This window comes from Camelus ferus, chromosome 2 (assembly GCF_009834535.1).
Source record: "Camelus ferus isolate YT-003-E chromosome 2, BCGSAC_Cfer_1.0, whole genome shotgun sequence".
NCBI lineage: Eukaryota > Metazoa > Chordata > Mammalia > Artiodactyla > Camelidae > Camelus > Camelus ferus.
In genome coordinates this window covers 44286795-44309878 of record NC_045697.1, presented here as the reverse complement: position 1 = coordinate 44309878, position 23084 = coordinate 44286795, and the positions used below count along the sequence as shown (strand labels likewise).

Genomic DNA, 23084 nt, shown 5'->3' with positions numbered 1-23084 from the left:
AAGAAGAAGCCATCAGGGGGCGGAGGGATGTATTAGGATTTTGGGGTTTGCAGATACTAACTACCATGCGTAAACTAGATGAACAACAAGGTCTTACTGTCCAGCACAGGGAACTATATTCAATATATATATGTGTGTATAGTGGAATCACCATGCTGTACACCAGATATTAACACAACATTGTAAACCGACTATGCTTCAATTAAAAAATAATAAAATTTTAAAAATAGCAAATTTTCCAAATTCAGTTCCCATAACAAAAATAAATAAATAGATAAAAATAAAAAGAAATAGCTTGGTTTCTAGACCCATGTATCCAGTGAATGGGAGTGCTCATGATACAAAGACAAATTTGACCGTGTTGCAGGCTCTGGCAGGTGGAACCACTGTTCGCCACCCTCTGGCTGTGCAGGACCAGCTGTAAGCAGGGACAAGCAAGGGGCTGTGAAATGACAATGTCCGAAGCTGCCTGTGCATCGCTGTTTCCTCCTTGGTCTCCCGTCAGCTGACCGAGCTCCCGGGAGGCCTCTGTGAAGATGCACACGTAGAAGCCAGGAGGTGGCACCGCGTGAGGAAACGAGATTCAGGAGGTGGGAGACTCTGACTTGAGTCCAGATCTTCTTCTGGATGCAGAACAAGCCTCTTTTGTTCTTTCACGCTCCTTTTGTGCATGGTTAGAAGGTTCCCCGGAGCAGAGCACACTGCCAGGGCTTGTATGTGGGTAGTTGATTTGGGGACGTGAGCTCGAGTAACAGGTGGGAACAACCAGGAAGAAGGAAACAGAGGGAAACCCCACTGCTGCAGGCAGCTGGACGTGGGCCTTGATGAGACGCTGCATCCCTCAGAATTATTCTCTCCAGGAGTGAAAGGAAGGACCGTTTTTCCATTGGCGCCAACGTGCCCTTACAAGGGATGCATGTGGGCTATCCCTCTCTCTTCCAAGTTTGCCTGGATCAGAGTGGCTGAGTGTGGTCCACAGGCTTCCCAGGTGATGGTGGCAAAGAAGCCAGGGCAGGAAGTAAGAAAAAAGCAGTAAACCTGAGCAAGGTGCCGTTGGGTTACACCTGTTCCAGCAGGTGGCTGCAGCAACAGCTGGAGTGAAAAGGTGGGCCAGGAAGGTGAGGCGGGCACGAGAGGTGTCCAACACAGGTAGTAGTTACAATACTTCATGCAGCTCTTGGGAGGATCAGATGCTGATAACTAACTGTATACAAGGCTATTCCACATACTGACTCATTTAATTCTAACAACTCTGGAAAGAAGGGACCATTACTATCCCCATTTTACAGATGGGGAAATTGAGCCACAGAAATGTTATGTAGCTGGCCAAGGTCACAAGACTAATAAGTAATAGGACCAAGATTCAAATCCTGGCAGAATCATGTCAGACGATATTAGGCTCTTCTGTTTTCAATAAAACCATGTATGTGTGTTCTGCACACTGCTACCTGAACTTATGTGTCGGTTCCCATATAACTTAGAGCCATTTTTATTAGGCAACATGTTAACCCATCAGCACCCATTTTCCAGTCATTAGCAATATAAGATGACTGCATTTTAGTGGAAAGAGGGTGCCTGGGAGGTCAGACGAGTGGGCTGTGGTTGGAGGGGCAAAGACAACAGACAATGAGGGGCTGGTGGGCTGAGGCTGGGCTCCCCAGAGTCCTGTGCAAAAGGCTTTTGGAGCGTGCTCTTAAGAGATGCTTGGAAGGGAGGGAGAGAGGGAGGCAGGATCGGCCATGGGAGAAGCTTACCCACAGTGAACTTCTGCAGGTCCAGTGGGGCTGGATGACCCTGCAGAGTTGCCCCCAACTGAAAGGCATCCCCGCATCATCCAGCCATTGGCCCCAGGGGGCCCCTGGGTGAGGTGAACCCTTGGGCGGGGCAGTTCCTTGATGACAAGGGCAACCCCCGGAAAGGAGAGCAGCTAAGGGTGGGAGCATCAGCTGAATGGGGGGATGTGAAGAGCCCAGGGTCTGCTGTGGCTGCTCCTCGTGTGTACCTCTGGAGGAAAGGAAGCAGCTGAACGCTGCCCACAGAGGCGTTCTACAACGTAACATGTAAGATGCTCCTTCCTTTCCTCCCCTCTCTGGGTTACAATCCGGTACCTTTGGAAAGAGCCTCTCCTAGTGCTGTTCTGAGCCACTGTCTGGGCCCCTAATTTTGCCCTTGGAAAGGAGACAAAACACATGGATTGGGGGCCAGTTCTGTGCTGGCCGCTGGGCTAAGTCTAGCACAGATTCGAGTTGGACACACTCTGGCCATGAGGACCCCGTGGCTCAGAGGGGTGGTGGTTCTCCCTCGGTGGGCCACGCCCTTGCTCTCTTTGCTCTGCCTCGACCCTGTAGAATCTGCCTCCTCTGGTTTGACTGCTGCCTGCTGGACTCACCTTCCAGCACGCCCTGCTCCTGCCTCCCCGCTCTGAACTCTTCAGGGAAGCCACCTGCCTGCCTGGACTCCCGTTCCAAGAGCTACACTTCCTGGACGGGGCTGGGACCCTGTGGAGGGAGAGCACCCGCCATGTGGCTTCCCAAGTGGGAGGAGAAAAAAGGCCTGGCTTCACCTCCTAGCACAACCACCATCCCGCCAACTTTCCTCCTCCTCAGAAAAAGATGCTCTTTAAAAATCACTGCCCTCCTTCCAACAAAGCTTCAGCAGATCTAACCATAGGGCTGTGCTCTGACTCTGCTCTTCCTGTATTCTGCTAGGATTCCTCTTTGTGCATTTAGTGGAACCGATGAAAGACGAAGGAATTTTTAGGGGGCACAGTGAGTCTAGGTGGGATTGCCGGTGAGACGGGGCTTGATGCTGTAAAATCATTTCAAACAGACTCAGCATATCTTCCCATGCAGCCGAGTACCCCTTCCTCCTGGGCCTCACGGAATTACAGTCACTGGCCTTCTTGTCTCAGAGCAAGTGCTGAGATGGTTCGCAGCTTCCTTGCTTAATAATGGACACTCAAATCTGAATGCCCCAGCCAGGGCTCCACAGGGCAACTCCACGAAGCCTCCAGCCCCTGATCCTTCCTCTGTGAAAGATTTTCTTTCTTTGGCTGGTGGTAGGGAGGAAGGCCGAACAGGGGCCACTGATACTGCTCTTTTCACTAAGTGGGCTTTTTGTGTTGTAAAGCATCATAGAACAGTTAACTACCCAGCTCTGCCACTTTCTTGCTGTGTGAACTTAATTATTTAATCACACATGTTTCTCTTCTGTAAAATGCAATCCTAACAAATTTACTGAGTGCCTGCTATATGCCAGGTACCGTCCTAGCACTGAAGATTAAAGTGAACAAAAGAGACAGACAGGAATCCCTGCCCTTGGAGAACAAGGGTATATTGGTAGGGAGATTTTATAAATATCAATATATTACATACACCTATTTTTATACATATGTATGTATATTCTGGTAGGGAAGAAAACAATATAAATAAAATATAGAGCATGCTAGGGGCAAATACTATGGGAAAGAATCAAGCAAAGAAGGAGAATGTGACCTCAAGGGCAGGTGCTGACATTTCAGACAAGAAGTCAAGGGAAGGATTTTCTGACATGATAGCTTTTGAGTAAAGACTTGAAGGAAGTGAGAAGTTAGCCATATGGCTAAATAAGGAAGAGGATTCCAGGCAGAGGAAACCACAAGCACAAGGGCCCTGAGGCAGGAGCGTTCTTGGCATGTTCAGGGAAGAGCAGGCGAGTAGGGGCTGAAACAGATGAAGAAAGGGGAGAACTGCAGGAGAGAAGAGAACAATGGTGGACCAGGTCATGGAAGGTCTTGCAGGTCGTCATAAGGGTTTCATCCTCTGCTCTGAGTGAGATGGAGCTGGAGCAGGTTTTGATCAAAGTAGTGGTGTGACCTGACTTATTATCTTAGCAGGATCACTCTGAGTGCGGTGTTGAGAATGGACTGCCGGGGAGTGCAGAACAAGGAGGGTAGTTAGGAGGCTGTCACAAAGCCTCGGCAAGAGAGGGCGTTGGCTTGAGCCAGGATAGTGGGGCCGGGTGTGAGAAACAGTCAAATTCTGGATATATTTTGAAAGTAGAGTGACAGGACTTGTTAATGGACAGGATGTTGGAGAGAAAGGGGTCAAGGATGACACCAACGATGGAGATGCCATTAGCTGATGTGGGGAAGAACGGAGGGGAGCCACTTTCAAACAGCATATGAGGAGCTCAGTCTTGGACATACCAAATAGGAGATGCCCATTAGACATTCAAGGGGAGATGTCAAACAGGCAGCTCCACAGACACGTCTGGAGTTCCGAGGTGCTCTAGAGAGATGTTTTGATGGAAGTAGAAATTTGGAGCACATCAGCGTATTAATGCATGCTACTTACATACATATATTTTCTAATTTGAGTTCCACATTAGCTTTATGAGATACTTTTCATAACCTTACCACCATAAGACATTTACAGAGGTCCAGAGGGGTCGTGGAATTTCTCCAAGGCCCACTGGTTATAAAGAGAATAGGCAGGCTTAAACTCAGTTCTTAAACTCAAGTCTCTGCTCCTTCTGTGCATAACCTGCAACTAACTCAACTTACCAAGAGCAGGTCACAGGGGAGAGGTAAACCGGGTTGGAGTGTGTAATCTAGCCATTGCCCCCATGATTTGCACATATTTGAGTAAAAGTACTGTCTCCTCAAGCTCAGAAATAAACACTTCGTACACTCAAGCTAGCCTGGACTTCTTCCCTTTCCTTGGGCACCACCTTCTCTCTGGCCCCCGTGTCTATGACCCTTTTTCCCCTGCCTGGCTGACTTGACTTTTTCAAGTATCAGTCTAAGCGTCTCTCCTTCTTGGGGGATTTCCTTCATCCCCTTGGACCAGATATGGTGTCCAGCACACTGATCCGGAAGCATATTATACTTCTCAGCTCTCAGCACTCACATCGCTGGCCTAGAGGGCAGTCTCACCTGCTAGATCAGTGGTCTCAACCTTAACTGCACGTTACAATCAGTTGGGCAAACATTTTAATGTGACTGATGTTGGAAACCCACTGCAGAACAACTGAATCCAACTGAATCCAACTGAATCAGAATTTCTGGTCTGGCACTGATATTTTTAAAGCCTCTCCTTCTCGCCTTGCTCAGTCCTATTTCTGTCCCTTCTTCCACAGATGTTGACCCCCCAATGACCCTCTCCAGTAAACTCTCTACAATGTAATGTCCATTCCAGTGGCAGCTTCAGGGTAACCTGTCTCGCCACGTGGATATACTGCTGGGCCTGCAGGGTCCAGTGGAAAGCCAGAGGCTTGCATACAGCAGGCACTGTGAAATATTTCTGCAACGATTCAATGAATGGTATTCGGGTTAATAAGCGATGAGTTCTCAGCTTCTCAGGTAAATAAAAACGCTACAGTGACTTGAGTAGGGCACTGAGTATGAGAGCTAAAATGCCCAGGTTTCCAGCAAACGACACAAACAGCACAATAAATGTTCAGCCTGCTTTCAGGTTCTCCAGGATATCTCTTGGGTTGGTGCCAGCGCAGGACTGTGTAAATAGAGCCAACAACCCAGTGAAAGAAATCCGTGCTCCTCGGAACCCAAACCCCAGCTTCCAGCAGGTTTCCCCAGGAGGCTTCTTCCCACTAGCTTAAATGAATGATTTCTGAGCATGAGCTTCTAGGTCATCCTTTGAGCTGCCAAATATGGTAAATTTTGACAGTATTTACGATGAACAGCCAGTCTAACAGGTTTGGTCTGGGTGTGAAATATGAGTGGCTTCCTCTCTCTTTCTTTAACTCAGATGGGAGTTATCTGATAGGAAGAGATAGGAGAAGCTTCCTAAAATCATCAAAGGAGAAAGAAAGGAGAAAGGGGTAAAGATTAGAGAGGGGGTGGTATGAACCCAAGGACGACCCAAGGAAGAGCTGCCCTCTTTTACAGATTTGAAACCAGAGACCCACATATTTGAGCCAAAACCACAAAAGCCAAAGCACCCAAGCTCACCTTACAGGAAACTCTGGAGCAGCTTCCTAGAGCTTTAAAGTGACAGCGTATCAGAACAGACCCACAACGGATGCTAGGAACCTTCCAATTCCCATGTCACAATTCCTCCTGACACTGATACCACAGTGGGACGATGGTTTTCCACATCTGGCTTAAGATAAGAAGTCCAGTTTCACACTATCAAATGGCATCACGCCACAATGCCCCCATCCAAGTACGCTTTGGTTAGAGGACACAAATACTGCCTTTCAACGCGTTGAAGACTATCCTTATTCCAAAACACTGGATCACGATAAAGCCTTGACACCAAAAGTTTGTTCTATGTGGAAGAAAGGATTGGGGATTTCTTTCTTTCTTTTTTTTTTTTCAAACCTGGGTGTGATAAGCATCTTAAAAGTCTCATTTTTCCTTAGACGAAAAGGAAATTGCTATTCTCTGTCTGCGAGCATTTCCTGTTGCTTGACTAACCTGAAGCTCAGCGGTCCAGAGCCATGGTGTGTAAGACCTCGGGAGTGAAATCTGTTGGAGCATGAAGGAAAGGGAAATGAGCTGCCAACTTCCAAGCAGGGCCAGCCCGAGGAGATGTGCCAAGAAGCAAACACAATGGGTGAGAGAGAAATTATAGCCCACAAATGTATCGTAATGAGGAGCGATGAGCTGTCACTGGCATCTTGATTAAACATGTTTGGTTTTGTGATTTCACTTACAGCCTAGCCAGAAATTCATCTTTCCTACAATTTTTGCATCTTGTAAGGGACCGAGAAAATCATCTGGGCGCTTACCAGAGACATTTGTTTGGAGGACAGATGATACGCCCAGGCAGTTTGTCAATGCAGGGAACGTTCTCTCCTTCTTCCTTCATCCCCTTGGATTTCGCCCTACTAGGAGGTGGTATCTGTGATTCATTTGGATGCACATCTGAAGATGGAAGCCCACTGATGGGGTAGCTTTTTGGAATTTTTTAGAAAATCTTCCAGACTCTCTGAATTGTTTAAGTTGAAAATGGGCTTCGCCGCTGTGCCCTTGGTTCTGCCCCTCCAGTGCCTCATGTAAGTGATAGTGTTCATGACTGCTGCATTTGAAGTATTTTCTGAAAATCTTAATCACTTCAGATTTGCCTTTGACCCTCAAATGTCTTGACATCACTTCCCGTGCGCTACTTCATGATAAGCATTCCCGTAGAAGGAAATCGTTAATTAGACTATCTAGATGCATAATCCTCATCTTCTGGATAATTTCTTCCACAGAGGAACCGGAGATGTCAAACTGCTGCTCTGGAAAAGCACCTCCTTTGGAAACTTGCAATGCCACGGGAAAAAGCCATTTTTATTGTCTCTCCAACTTCAGCTTTATTTACTTTTGAGGTCTGAATGTGGAGGTTAGTTGCATCCATCTACTTGAATTGAATTTGTCTTTGTGCAAACAGCTTGCATTAATTCACTAAGCAGCAGTTCAAAAGATAAATACAACCATTTTGGAATTTCAACACAAAACAGTGTTATTCCTACCTCATTAACGATGAAGTGCTTAAAGAAAAATGCTTGGGCATATTGATTCCTAAGACTACGTAAGGAAGGTTAAAAGGACTTTTTCCTTTTTCAAAGCTTTGATTCCATCCTAATTAGCACAGGGCAAGGTCTTTGAGAGCAGGATTTGTCTTGATCTAATTCACATCATTCACAGTTCCTTGAACACAAAATGCTGGTTAGCACAGCAGGTGCCCAGTGAGTAGCTGAACTGTTGACTCGCACTGAAGGATGTGACGATGAGCACCCCTCCGTCTTTCGCAAAAGTAATTAGGTCAGTTCACCCTGGTCGTTGTTTGATGTTTAGAGCTTCTCTAGTCTTCTCGAAAGATCTCGGTTGATTAGACAGGATGTCATTCGGGGTCTCTCTCGAGGATTCTTTGTCTCTGTCCTTCCTCCCGCCCAGTCCTCTCCCTCTCTTCCTGATTGGTTATTAGTTGTTCCCAGTAAGTTAGTGGAACAACAGACTAACTCCTGATGGTATGCAGAATGGGACGACCAAAATGAACAGTTGGAATCATTTACAGCATAATCTTGTCAACGAAGTTACTGCACGTCCACTTTCTTGCACCTTTAAAACTGCGTTCCACATTCCCTCTTGCGATCCAAGATCAGCTGAGCATCCCAGGAGAAAACATAACCACTTTTCCTAGTCTGGGACCCGTGAAATCGTACGCAAACTCTTTCATTTATGCCCATTTTCCTGGGGCTTCAAAGTCCTTGGTTTTCATTAAATTCTCAGACGTTCAATTCCCAAAGGAATGAAAGCCCAGCACATTATCAAGGTAACGACTTTTTTTCTTCGATGTTGTCGATTTTGTTTACCTTTGATTTTCTTTGTTTGCTTTAGGATCTGGCTTAAGATTTAAGAAAAATTTAATTTAGTTTAAAGAGTGTTCCTTTAAAATGAGACTGTCCTCCCAACTTCTCAAGTTTTTTGTTAAAAAATCTTTTTTTCTTTCTAATTTTTGGCAGGGGGGGGGAAGTAATTAGGTTTAGTTATTTATTTATTTTAAATGGAGGTACTGGGGATTGAACCCAGGCCCCTGGGCATGCTAAGCACACACTCTACCACTGAGCTTACCCCCCCGACTTTTTTTTTTGGCATTAAAAATTTTTAAAGAATTACAGTAACAGTAGATAGCAGTGTGAGTGTGTGCGTGTGCGTGTGCGTGCATGTGCACTCACAAGTGGATCTTGTGCTGAAAGGACAGTCACCAACTGACAAAATACAACCCTCCCCTCTGACCCAAGGGAGCAAGTTTAACACCAAAACTCTATCAATGATGAGCTACTCACCAGCAGCCAGTCTCTGTGCAGGAAAGAAGCCAATGGAGTCATTTTGGCCATTTTCATGATCAATATCAGCTGCTGAAGCCGAACTGATTAGGTCGGCTGACCGTTTTCCTTGTTGAGGGCAAAAATAAATAAGCTGACGTAACGTGGTTTCTTCGTTTCGCGTGTGAGAGGCACGGCCCTTGTGCGCAACACATGCTTTCTAGCCCATAGTTTCCATTCCTACATTCAAGCTGCATGGCCCTTCCAAAGCTCCCCAGGCCTTCAAAACTCAGCTCAGGACAGATTTCCTTCAGAAAGCCTACACTGAGAAACGTGCCTTTCATCTGTGCTTGCTGCATTTTTCAGCATCCCTTCAGTACAACTGTGATGTGAAGACTCAAGAAGATAACCATCTTAGAGGGCTGCGTTTTCCTGCTAGCTGAGGGTACAATGTTCAATTACTCCAACTGTCTTTTAAAGGGTATGTGGAAATCATTACCTATCTTTGTGCCTTCTAAATCAGCGTTTATGAAAGTCACTTGACCTTCCATGATGGTAATGAGTGTCTTAGCCTTGGTTTCTCAAAAGGCAGGGCTTCTGGCAAAAGCTTATATGCTGTTCTTTTATAAAGGGGGCTCAGTCCCAGGGAAACAGAATGTGTGGGGGCAGGTAAGTTGGGGGAGCCCATAGGACAGTGTGTTCCTGAATTGGCCCCTGCTTGATACCTCAGCCTGGTGGGTCCATCTTCCAAAAGGGCACATGGATGATGGAGCCTCAGAACATCCCCTCTGAGAGGCGGAGAGGGAATAGTGCATCTACCAGCTCCTCCCTGCATTGCCCGCACCCCACCCCACCACACACAAACTTCTGGATTGTGAACATGGGTGTTGAGAGTGTCATGGGCTGTAGCACCAACAGAGACACGGGAAGGCAGGAGGCACATACAGTGCAGGCACTGTCGGGGGAACCTGCCCAACACCAGCTGGAGTGAAGAGAACTGCCAGAAGCCCCAGGACAGAGGAGGTCCAGACAGTCTGCAGTGGAGCCTAACAGGTATCCAGCACAACGAGGGTGAGCTTTAGAAACACCAGTGTTTTCGAATGAACTTATTCATGACACAGAAACAGATTCACAGACATAGAAGACAAACTTACGGTTACCAAAGGGGAAAGAGGTTGAGGGAGAGATAAACTAGGAGTTTGGGATTAACAGCTGCAAGCAACCATATACAAAATAAATAAACAACAAGGTCCTACTGTGTAGCACAGGGAACTATATTCAACATCCTGTAATAAACCATAATGGAAAATAATACGAAAAAGTTATATATATACATACACACACACACACACACACACACATATATATATACACACACATATAACTGAATCACTTTGCTGTACATCAGAAACTAACACAATATTGTAAATCAATAATACTTCAGTTAAAAAAAAAGAAACATCAGTGTTTTGCCCACAGGGTCTGCTGAGGCATGAAGAGCTCTTGGTCTCCACTGAGTCATTATATGGCTCAGTCATTACAAGAACTGAGTTCTTCTAGTTACTTATTAAATCTTGCTGATTCCTCCTTTGTCTTCAGCTATGCCGACAAAGCAGCCACTTCTGTTTGTCAGTGCTCCCACTTGCAGTAGCTTCTCTGCCTCCTTCTAACTTGTCCCTCTTAATTTGCAAAGGGTTTGAAAACCAGAGAGCTGAACTTGTTCAATGTGTGTGCAGATGAAGAACATGCAGGTTCTGGGTGAGAGCTGAAGGGGGTCCCCTGGGCTGAGACTAAAAGTGCAAAATTATCGGGAGTATGACATTTATTCAAAGATCTCTCTTTGGAGGTAAAGGGGGGAACGTGCCCTTGGGAGGTTAGAGGATGCCATGAAATAAGGTGAATCTGGCACTGAGCATCTCCTATGATGGTTCTCTTTGTTGATTCACAGGTTCTCGGCTTTACTCCAGTTAAATGAAATGGTAAGATAATTGAGTTTCAGATAGGTGAGACTAGCATATTTAGTTTCCACCACCCTGTGTGTGTTTGAACTTCCTGATACTGCTATAATGCCTGTAATTTGCTTGAAGATACTACAGCATAAACAGTGTGAGGCATGTGTGTGTGTGTGTGTGTGTGTGTGTGTGTGTGTGTGTGTGTGTTAGTTTTGTTCTTCACCCTAGGGGCAGTCCATTAACATCTGAAGTACCCTCATCAGGAATGCACACTTCAGGCATCCTTAGTTAGCATTTGACAAACTCTTAATAGTTCTTAGACCAGAGGTCTCTCACAGGCTTCAATTATTTTTTTATCTCCAATCAGCCCTAAAGAGTTCGTAATTAGGATAAAGCAAATAAGTTTTCACTGGTAAAATAAGTGGTTGAAATAGGTGGATTGGCTAGAAATACTATACGGGTGCCTCCCAGCGGCATATATTCCTCAGAGTGGCATCACCTAAGGCTTTGCTCCATCCTGTGCCTGGCCACCGACAGAATTCTGCTGCTGGATTCCGACAAGAAGGTGGTACTATTGTATCATGCCTTCCGTGCAAGGGGCTTGTCCAAAAGGCAAAAGGCAGGGCTTCATCAAACTTACAGAAGTGCTGCATGGCTGTTTTGGTCCCTTATTGCAGTAGTTTGGTCTGATGTGGGATTCTGTTGTAGGGAAGACCCATAGCCCTCCTCCTCCTCTCACACTGGTGTTGGCCAAAGTCAGGTCCCAGCAGACAACGGCCATTTGGGTCTCTTGTTGCACCATCCGTGTTTCTGTTGTCCTCTCACTGTACCTATGAGGGTCAGAGGCACCACGAGCACTGGAGAAGATTACTGTTGGTGAGATGAGGCCGTGCACAAAGGGGCCATGTGCAGCTCACGGAGCTTCCCTCCCTCCCCTGGGAGGTGGGGTCCCAGGCTGCTGACTTTGGGGTTGGGAGTGGAATGCCACCAGTGCTGGTGGTGGGGCCTGTGTATCACTTCCTTCAGCAGCTGAGGGTCAGAGCATCCAATACAAAGCATCACCCCCGAAGCTGGTTCCCATTTACGTTGTCCAGTGTGCTCTATACGCTGGAAAGTAAACACACTCCTCAGTCCCAAAAGTATATGATGTCAGGTGGTTCTTTAGTCTCAAAAAATAGAGAGTTGAATAGGACAGAGACACAGTCCTCAAGGACCTTACAGTCTAATGAGAGAGATATACAAGTGGATCATTTTAACATAACATGATAAGTGTAAAAAAGGCAATAAGCCCATGATTCTATAGACTTGCTGAGGAGGGGCACTCAGCCTGCCCTAGGACAATGCAGCTCAAACTCTTTGGTCTCAGGACCCTATTACATTAAAAAAATATTAATGAGAACCTCAAGGAGCTTTTGTTTATACGAGTTATATCTATCAACATTTACTAACTGATGTGGAGGGAGGGTGAAGCTCAGGGGTAGAGTGCATGCTTAGCATGCACGAGGTCCTGGATTCGATCCCCAGTATCTCCATTAAAAAGAAATAAATAAACCTAATTACCTCCCCACCTTAAAAAAAAATTTACTAACTGAGAAATGTCTTCTTATTCCAGTAAATATTAAATGTTAATATATCTCAAGAATGTTAAATTACTTTAAATATTCTATATTAAGATTATAAATATTATAAGTGTTTAAATATTATAAATTAAATATTATAAATATTTAAATATATTAAAATCATAAAATATTACATATAAAATATATAAATGTATTTGTTAACGTTATAAGATAAATACTAGACAATTCATGAAGATAACAATAACAAGCCTATTCCATGTTAACATAAGTGATATATTTTAATGAAAAATAACTCTATTTTCCAAAACAAAGAACAAGTTTTGGTGTGGAGAATGGCCTCATTTTACATAATTGTGGATCTCTTTAATGTCTGGCATAGCAGAAGCAGCTGGATTGACACATCTGCTTCTGCATTCCGTCTGTTGCAATATATTGCTTTGGTTGACGTCTCTGGAGAAAATTTGCCTCATACAGATGTGCAGTTGGAAAGGGGAGGACCTCACAGACCCCCTAAAAGGCAAGAGCGTATATGCTACACATAAAACGCATATGCTTGGGACTCCCACCCAGAGGGACCTTGGACTGCTGACCTCAGCTCCCAGAGGTAAGTTTTGGAAAGACCTGAGAGTTGTGGAGGTGAAAAACATGACAAGGACATTCTAGGTCACTGCTTCTCAAACAATCACGACACGTCCCAAACACCTGGGATCCGGGGTGGGGCTGGAATCCTGCATTTCTAACAAGCTCGCAGGGGATACTGATGCTGCTGGTCTGGTCCACACTTTGAGTAGCAAAGCTCCAGGCCAGGGAAAAAGCAGAAGCAGAGGCCCAGGGTCAGGGAACAGCCAGCAGTGGGAGGGGAACGGCCCAAGAGTGTGGAGCAAGGTGGGAAGTACCAAAGACGAGGGAAGCAGGCCAGGTCACGGAGGTGACAGCTGTCACTTTCCCCCAGGGGAAGCCGTGAAAAGATTTTAAGCAGGGGACGACTCTGGCTCACAGGTAAGCAGACTTTCTTATTCTGAATAACTCAGAACCACAATAAATAGAAAATACCCAAGCAAAGTGAGTAGCAACAGGATGAAGTAGAAGAAATAGAAAGATAATATTCTCCATGAATATTATTACAACATAGTTTAGTGGAAAGAGCATATGCTTTGGATTAGGACAGAGTTCGACTGAATTCCTGCTCTACCATTTACAAATATTCCTGAGTCAATTTCTCAGAGCTTCAGACCTCATTACATGTTAAGATATGAGAGACATGAATTATATGCACAGAGATTGAGTCTGGGGCATGGTAGGCACTCAATACACTGAAATCAGTGTGGTAGAAAATGTTACAGAGATAGTGAAAAAATAACAACTGGAAGCTACTATTGTTATTTTAAGATTAGATGTAGGCTCGAAACAAGACAATTGAGCCTAGGACTTCGTTTTCTTATGAGCAAAAAGATTCAGAATGAGGACTTGAGGGAGTCACCTAAAAGTAAATGTTTTTGTACCCATGTGCCAGGCAGTGTCAGCTCATAGTCATCCTGAATAATGGAGGAGGAGAGACATATTAAGCACTGATGACAACTGGAAGAGAAGGACCTCAGGCCACATGTTAATTATTCCTTCTTCCAAGACTACTGGGACCCAACCTTTCAATACAAAATTTGAAGGGTTTAAATCTTAGCTTTTCTCCCTTCTCATTTCTTGGTAGTCATGCAGATAATAATAAGCAAAAACACAAACGGCACAGAGAAAAAAATTATGTTTGCATATTAAATACAGCTATCACATGCACCCCAGTGTTCACAGCAGCACTATTTACAACAGCCAGGACATGGAAGCAACCTAAACGTCCATCCACAGATGACTGGATAAAGAAGATGTGGTGTATTTATACAATGGAATACTACTCATCCATAAAAAATAATGAAATAATGCCATTTGCAGCAACATGGATGGACCTGGAGATGAGCATACCAAGTGAAGTAAATCAGAGAAAGACAAATACCACATGATATCGCTTATATGTAGAATCTTAAAAAAAATGACACAAATAAACTTATTTATAAAATAGAAACAGACATAGACATAGAAAGCAAATTTATGGTTACCAGGAGGGAAAGAGGAGGGATGGATAAATTAGGAGTTTGGGATTAGCAGATACAAACTACTATATACAGAAAAATAAACAACCAGGTCCTACTGTATAGCACAGGGAACTATATTCAATAGCTTGTAATAACCTATAATGAAAAAATATGAAAAAGAATATATATACACAACTGAATCACTATGCTATATACTAGAAACTAATACAACACTGTAAATCAACTATACACCAATAAAAACATAAATACAGCTATCACAGTTTTAAACATCTCTCTCTGCCTGAGCACCCCTACTAGAAGGTCTTTCCTAATTTCTATTCCTTTTTCTCTGTAAACACTTGACTTGCAGGATCCAGAAATTCCCTCACTACCACCTGGGATTCTGAGACACTTAATATCTCATTCTTGCCTTGAAATATTAGTTATTATAGTCACATATGAGGTGCTGCTTTCTCAGTCCATTTAGAGCAAATACTGGCTCTCTGATGGTTTGTTAATGACATTTTTCATTATCCTAAAAATCCAGATTCTGAGTTGGGCAGAATTTGAAAGCCTATGTATTTATCTTGAAAAAGAATATATATGGGGTTTATCTAAATCTCTTAATAGTTAGGATGTCTGAGTAACTGTTTTTCTTTCCTTTGAAATGAAAGACAAGATAAGAGTAGGTTTATGAGAGAAAGCCAGATGTCAGAAGAGATAGCACACTTCAGTTGAGTCAATGAGTGTGTTTGGACAAATCACATTATCTCAGTGCTAAGATTCTTTGTATCTGTGTGACAGATCTGTTATTGTTTTATATGAAAATAGGCAGTGTGCAAAGAAATAAGTGACTTGGACAGGGAGACAGTTCAAAGCTGATTTCTGACACGGGTTTCCTCAGCTGGTGGGCTGACTGTCATTTCTTTGGTCTTTCACTGGGAATTCATCCTTTTCAATCTTTGTGATTTCAGTATTTTAGATGAAGAATTTGGCCTAGAACACCCTTTGCAGTTGGGTATGCTTCCCAGGAACAGAATATTAGTCTGTGCTCTCCTTCCTGCCTTCCTTCCTTTTTAAATTTTCTGAATGCATGAAAGCATTTCTTTAAGGAAAGCAAGGAGGGAAGGAGGGTGAATTTTTAATTTCTAAGGCTGATGAAGCCAGCCATCTGGATGATGGTTCGGAGTTGGCGCCCTCTACCTCCTGCCAGCTCGCCTTTGGGCATCCTTTTGCGAAAAGCCTGGGCAACTTGACAGTTCCTGCAATTCACCTGGGATATTTAGGAAGGTAAGTTAAGATGTCTGGGCAACCACTCTGGGTCCCTGAAATAAAAATTCAGTGATTCCTGTTAACAATAACAGCAAAAATTACAGAATGTCTAAGAATGAACTGAACAAGGAACACACAAAATCTGTATTTACAAAACTATAAATATTTACTGAAGGATGTCGTGACAGAGGGATAGACTCATCAATACATACAATATATATGTTGTTACGAGTATTATGTTATGTAATTTCATCAAGTCCCACTGTTGTGTGTCTCTCTTCTGACCTTCAAAATACCCCCAGGGACATAGAAGGAGCGTCGGGCATCAAGAAGCACTGTTTGGAGTGGCTCGGCGAGTACGTAACAAAGCCACACAGCACATGAGGGTCACTTTTCAAGATGCATCCTTGATGCAATTCACAAAGCATCTTGCAGTGCGGCCTCACGGTTGAGAGCCCTCCCTTGTCTCTGGACAAGTCTCTGTCCTTTGTACCAATAAAGAATAGAGAAAATGGCTGAGAATTCAATCCAGGTTCATTCAGCAAGGGTTTAATTTCTCCAGTGTAACTGTGTAAATTGTGTCAATAACAAAACCTCATATGCCCCAACTTAATCATTCTATGACACATTCAATAGGCTATAGCACAGTGAGATGGGGACTGAGGAATTAGAATAAATATGTCAAAGGAAAAGCTCCCTGGTAGCTCTGACATGACAGCCTCTATGTGACTAATCTAAACATTCAATTTGGGTAATGGAACAGCTATCAACAAATTCATTACTTAAGACAATATTTTTACTTCAACTGTCAACAGACAAGGGGTCTCCATAATCCATTACCATCAGCATTTTGCATCAGTAAGAGAGAAAAATGTACTTGGATTTCACAAATATGTATGCATCACACTTTTCCAGTTTTAAAAAGGGGTTCAGCATCATTCAAAATTTTCACAAAATAGCTGTCACAAGGACACTGACTCTGCAAATCATTTCATGGCAAGAACTACAGATTGGATAGTAAGTAATGGATCTGCTTACAGTTAACTAGCCTATTTCTTACTTAAAAATATGCACTGGTGGCTTCAGATGCCTCTTGTTTAAACAATTTGTCCTTCGTTACTCTCCTCCTAGCATAATACTAGCCAGATAAATGTGGAGAGTGGCTGGAGTAATCACTAGAGGAGAGTCTTGCATGATGCAAAACAGCACTAAAATGACTATTACTACGTGTGCTGTAATATCTCCCAGCTCAGACCATTGAGGAGAGTAAGAACAAGACATATGTAACATGCCCCCTGTGTTAATTTGCCTGTCTAGACATCAGATTCATTTGTGACTGATTTACCTTCTTGTTCCCTGAGAGGCAAGAGGATGCTGGATAGAAAAGGAGGCTCTGTCACCTCATTTTGTCAGATCTCTCTCTTCAACAAAAAAACAGTGGGGATAGAAATGAAGAGACAGTATCTTTGTTATTTGGCCAATGGTAGATTTATAGTTGTGGGGAAAATAATTGTATATCTTTTTTAAATTGGAGTATAGTTTGTTTACAATGTTGTCTTAATTTCTCGTGTACACCACTGTATGTCTCTTTTAAAGGGAAAATGGCCAAGAACAAATCAACACGTTTAGTCTCAAAGATTTGTAAATTCATTATGACAATGAGTATCAAAAGCTGAGGGTTTTACATATTATTTGACTCAGCAATTCTGACTTAAACTTTAGCCAAAGGAAAGTATCATGGCTATGGTCAAAGACTTATGCACTGGAGGAGGGTATAGCTTAGTGTAGAGTGCATGCCTAGCATGCATGAGGTCCTGGGTTCAATCCCCAGTACCTCCAATAAAAAAATAAACAAATAAATCTAACTGTCCTCTCCCCACAAAAAAGATTTATGCACTAAGTTGTTTATCACAGCATTGTTATAACTAATTTTTTAAAGGAGTGGAAATCCTTCAGTGTTTATCAGAAATAATTATGATACATCTTCACAATGAGACACTAAGCAGGCATTAAAACTGGAAAGACATCACAGTATTCTGTTAAATGGAAGCTGCAGATTATAAAATAGGATGCAGAGTTCTGCTTCTACTTAGGATATGGAAAGTCCTAAGAGAATGTTGTTCCCATGTGAATGATGAGAAAAAGCTGGGTAAATTACAAAATCATCACCTTTCTTGAGCCCATCAGGGAGTTGAGGCCAAAGGGCAACCAAGGGAATTGAATTCCAGAGTGATAAGTCCATCCCTGAGCTGCTTCACTTTTGCAGAAGCCAAAGAAGTGGCCACCATGTAAACAGCTTAAAGTTTAACACACCCTTAAAGGCCAAGTGTGGGCTAGTATGTCCACGTGGAATAGCTTAGAGCCTCAGACTCAAGGGAGTTTGCACTCACGCTCAAGCTCTTTTCTACAAACCTCCACTGGGAGTTCACAAAAGAATTTAGAGGCAAAGTAAGCTATTGGAGCAAGCCCTCCTCCACTGTACAGACACGCATGAGGTGATACAGACACGCAGCTGCTGCTGGGAGACAAGCCAGCCTCGCCTTCTTCCCCAGAGCCTTCTCTTACCACCAAAAGTCTTCAACTGCTGGGGGAGGGGAGAAAGCCCTCTGGCCCCTAGGACCAGGGAAAAGTCCATTGCTTCTGGGAGAAGAATAGAAGCAAAACCTGCTTGTCTCTGAGGGAGGAGTAGGAAACTCTCTCGCCCCAGACAGAAGCGCAGAGCCATTGCTACTGAGGAAAGGGTGGAAGCAAAAACCTTCTGCCCCACTGGCTTATGCCCAGGACCCTGCACTGCTCCAGAGCACATCTCCTACTGTGGGGAGAGGCAGGAATGCTCAGAAAACCTTAACCCCAAGGTTCAGGCACACAGGGCTTGCCTAAGACTGATATAGGGACAGGACGACAAAGAAACCCCATTCCCCTACAACAAGCCATGCCCAGAGAAACAAACAACAGATGCCTCTGCCAATCCCCCAGCCTTGGGGTAGGGGCAAGAGTGCAAAGAGAGATCTACTCTGGGTGCAGGTATGCGGAGATGGCTGAAAGCTGAGGGGAAGCACAAATGCTTAGAAAAGTCCTTTGGCACCCCAGACTCCACTCTACACACACGGTAGCAGCAGCCATCCACTGAAGAATGTGGTGTACTATAGGTAACCATAGCAACAACAAAACCCAGCCTCAGCTCAACTGCTGATTCACTGACTTAACCTCCACCCCCTGCCACCCCCCTCACACTGATGACCTGCAAGAAGACTAACGTGCCTATTCTCAAGAGTAGATGATATTTACCTTAGTCTCTCTGTTCTTCTAGACATGATGTCTAGCATATAATTAAAGATTATGAATCACACAGAAGCACAAGGAAAACAAAAGTATCAAGAGATAAAGTAATTAACAGAACTAAATTCAAAGATGACCCAGATGCTGCAATCAATAGGTACCTTAAAATAACTATAATTAACAGGTTAAAGGAATCTAGTGGAAAAGGTGGACAATATGCATAAACAGATAAGAAATTCCAGTAAAGAGATAGAAGGTATAAAAGTGTCAAATGCAAATGTTTTACATAAAAAACAGTATCAGAAATTAATTTCTTTGATGGGTTTACTGGTAGACCAGACATAGCTGAGGAAAGAATTTGTAAACTTGAAGATATGGCAATAGACATTATTCAAAGTGAAATATAAGGATAAAAAGGAATGAATTAAACTGAACAGCACCTCCACGAGCTGAAAAACAGTATCAAACAGTTAAACATCTGTGAAGAGAGACAATAAGGCCAAAAATAATATAAAGAGATAATGATCAAGAATTTTGAAAATTAATGAGACAACTAAGTCACAGTTCCAAGAAGCCCAAAGAATCCCAAACAGGTTGACACCTTCCCTGCCCCATGCCCCCACAAAAACCCAAACCTAGACACATCAGAGTCAAATTGCTTAAAACCAAAAATAAAAATAAAACTCTTGAAGGCAGCAAGAAAAAGAAACATTACATGCAGAGGAATAATGCTAAGAATCCTAGCAGATTCTCCGATAACATGTGAGGCATTAGACAAGAGATTGACATCTTATCATACTGAAAGAAAAAAACCCTGCCAATCCAGAATTTTATGTCCAGTAAAAATGCCTTTCAAAGATGAAGGTAAAATAAAGACCTTCAGACAAACAAAACCTGATAATTTATTGGCAATAGAACCGTGCTCCAAGAAATGGTAAAGGAAGAACTTTCGGCAGAAGAATGACTTCAAGTGGAAATTAGGATACGTACACACACACACACACACACACACACACACACACACACGAGGCTGGAAATGAAATAATGAAGGTGAATATTAAATATGTTATAAAAATTTTAATCAGTTTAAAATAGTATATAGAGTATGAATATATTTTTGTAGAAAGAAAGCATCGTATGATTCATTAAAAAAACTTTAGGAAGTTATTTATCAAAATTTTAACTAATTTTTTTCAAAGTGGAAGGGTTGCAAATTATTTTATTCTTTGTAAAGCTTATTTGTATTTTCTGAATTTTCTGCAATGAACTTCTTATATTACTTTATTATTGAAGTATAGTCAATTTATAATATTGTGTTAATTTCTGGTATACAGCGTAGTGACTCAGTTATATATATATATATATATGACTGGGACAATACACTGTACACCAGAGATTGATACAACATTGTAAATTGAATATACTTTAATTAAAAAAATTATAAATAAAAAAGAAAGGAAAGAGAGCCCAGAATTGATAACATCTAAATATTAGTGAGAATGATATCTCTTTGCACCAAAATGTCTTTCATTTTGTCAATCTAACCCTTCAAATGTCAAACTAACCTTGCTTTGACGTCTATGTAATTATTTAAATTTTACACTAAAATTAGCTAAGATTCCTTCTAAGCTTTGGTAGTAAAGTAGTATTTTACTAGACAAAGAATAATTTAGTGCAAACATATGCTATTCTCTTTTGATTTGGTTAATCAAGACCGTGGGGAACCAGAATCTTTAGAATTCCATTTCGGAATCCAGGTGCCAGTCTACATGACAGCGTTACTGAAAAGATCAGAGATAATGTATATAAAGATATAATGTAAGTACATAGTGGGTAGTTAGTAAATGACAGCTATTCTTGGCTACTGACGTGAAGATGCCTTTATTGCCATCACAGTGAAGCTAACATTTTCCTAACAGCAGTTTCAGAATCCATTGACATCTATTGATTAATATGTCTAACATGCTTGTGACTGAAGCATTCAGATGGCAGACATTTGAGAAGTTGTCTCCTCACGTTGCCAGGGGAATTTCACATATAGAAATGGATGATCAATGTGGGGAAGGAAAAATGATACTAGTGCAGCTGATGTATTTTCACACACACACACACACACACACACAAGATCTCCCAAAGTCCTACTAGGAAAAGTACCTCTGAGAGAGGCAAACAAATGGCATTTTGACTTGGAAATTTTTTAAAAGTCAAAATGAGTTCTTGAATTATGTGCCACACTGGTTTCTCCCCTGCCCAAATTTTTAGTCACTAAAATAGGGAAATTTTGGTGTTGATGCTGCCACCTCAATATTGAATCATCTCTGTCCTGTATCCCACAGTATTGTTCAGCTGCTTGGCCACAGCAAAGTCTCTTTAGACAGGCCAAAAGTTTACTATGTGTAGCTAAGGGATAGTTTACCTCTTCTACTGACTTTTAACAAAAGGGATCTAAATAAACACAGCTCCCACCTCTTTCGTTGATTTGTATCAAGTCCTTGGGCCTCAGAAATTCAGAATTTTAATTCCTGCCAACTACAGCTGGATGCAGAGAAAATTATTCAAAGAAAAATTTATTTCTTTGTCAGAACTTTTATAGAACCAGGAGAAGATGTTACCATATAAAGTGAGGGCAGTGTGTGAGAGAAGATTCCAGGGCTCAAGCTGTTAACCAAAGGTAAGATGTTCCTCAAAAATAGAAGAGAAGATTCAAGGGGACAGAATGTTTACATACACAAGGAACATATGAAAAAAATAAATCAGAGCAAGAAAATGGAGGAGAGAATACAAGAGGACAAAGAACTGTCATCTCTCTGTCAAGGAAAAGAAAAGAGTTTGCCTGAGCAAAAAGCTAAGTGGTTTTTGTGATATGGAAGCAGCCTAAGTGTCCATCAGTAGATGAATGGATAAAACAGATGTGGTAGATACACACACACACACACACACAAACAACCCACTGGAATACTACTCAGCCATGAAGAAGAACGAAACTTTGCTATTTGTAGCAACATGGATGGGCTTGGAGGGCATTATGCTATGTGAAATTAAGTCAGACAGAGAAATACTGTATGATATATGGAATCATATATGTGGAATCTAAAAAATACAACAAACTAGTGAATATAAACAAAAAAAGAAACAGACTTGCAGATATAGAGAACAAACCAGTGGTTACCAGTGGGGACAGGGGCAAGGCAGGGGTAGGGGATTAAGAGGTACAAACTATTATGTATAAAATAAACCACAAGGATATACTGTACAATATGAGGAATATAGCCAATATTTTACAATAGCTATAAATGGGATATAACTTTTAAACACTGTGGATCACTATATCATGTGCCTGTAATATATATAATATTGTATAGTAACTATATTTCAATAAAAAATAAATAAATGAATTAAAAAATCAAGAAGATGGGGAGAAGACCATCAAGGCATGGAGAACACCGTGTGACGGGAGGAAAAATGTCCCTGTGCAGAGCAGGGCACGGGGAGGAACAAAGCCTGCTAGCAGGTGAAGAGACAAAGACAGCAGAGACAGAAAGAGGTAAATCAACAAGAGGGAGTGAACCAAAAACAGCTTCGAGCAGCAAAGGCATCCATGGGGAGAGAGGTCCAGTCAGATGCCTGGCGGGGCTTCTCTCTCACATCCCCAAACCCAGTCAGAGGCTCTAGAAAGAAAGAGCAGGTACTCTCCAGAACCTGGTTCTATTGTTCACTGTTCCATCCCCAGCACCTAGAACAGTGCGTGGTATAGAGTGGGCACTCAGAACACAGTTGTTGAATGAAAAGGGATACACACAGCAAAGAAAAGGAAGCTGGATCCCCTGAGAAACGCCGTGTGCCTCATGGCTTCTATTATCATGGTGTGAGTGGGCAGAGAGGATGCCAAAGAGCTGGGCTCTGCGTAGAGCATGGCTGACTCATGCTCACCCTGGAGATAGTTTGGTTCCACTGTTTTAGGACCATCAAGGACACGAAGAGAAACAAGCAGCGGTCAAGCCAAAGGTGATTGATAAGCAAGGGAGTGGCAGGGGCTAGTTGTGCTTGAAAGGCCCTGCCTCCACGCCTGTCCCCACATGTTACCCATAGGTTTGGATATTTTGACTGTCTCATCATCCAGGGTCTGTCCTTTGGGGATTATGTCTATAGCGTTTTCCACAAAAGAC

General features: G+C 42.7%; 1 protein-coding gene across 1 annotated transcript in view; it reads right to left on the bottom strand.

The window, feature by feature from the left end:
- The window catches only part of SCD5 (stearoyl-CoA desaturase 5), a 122478-nt gene that overhangs the window by 5857 nt on the left and 93537 nt on the right, over positions 1–23084 (bottom strand). The gene's annotated exons all lie outside the window — the stretch shown is intronic.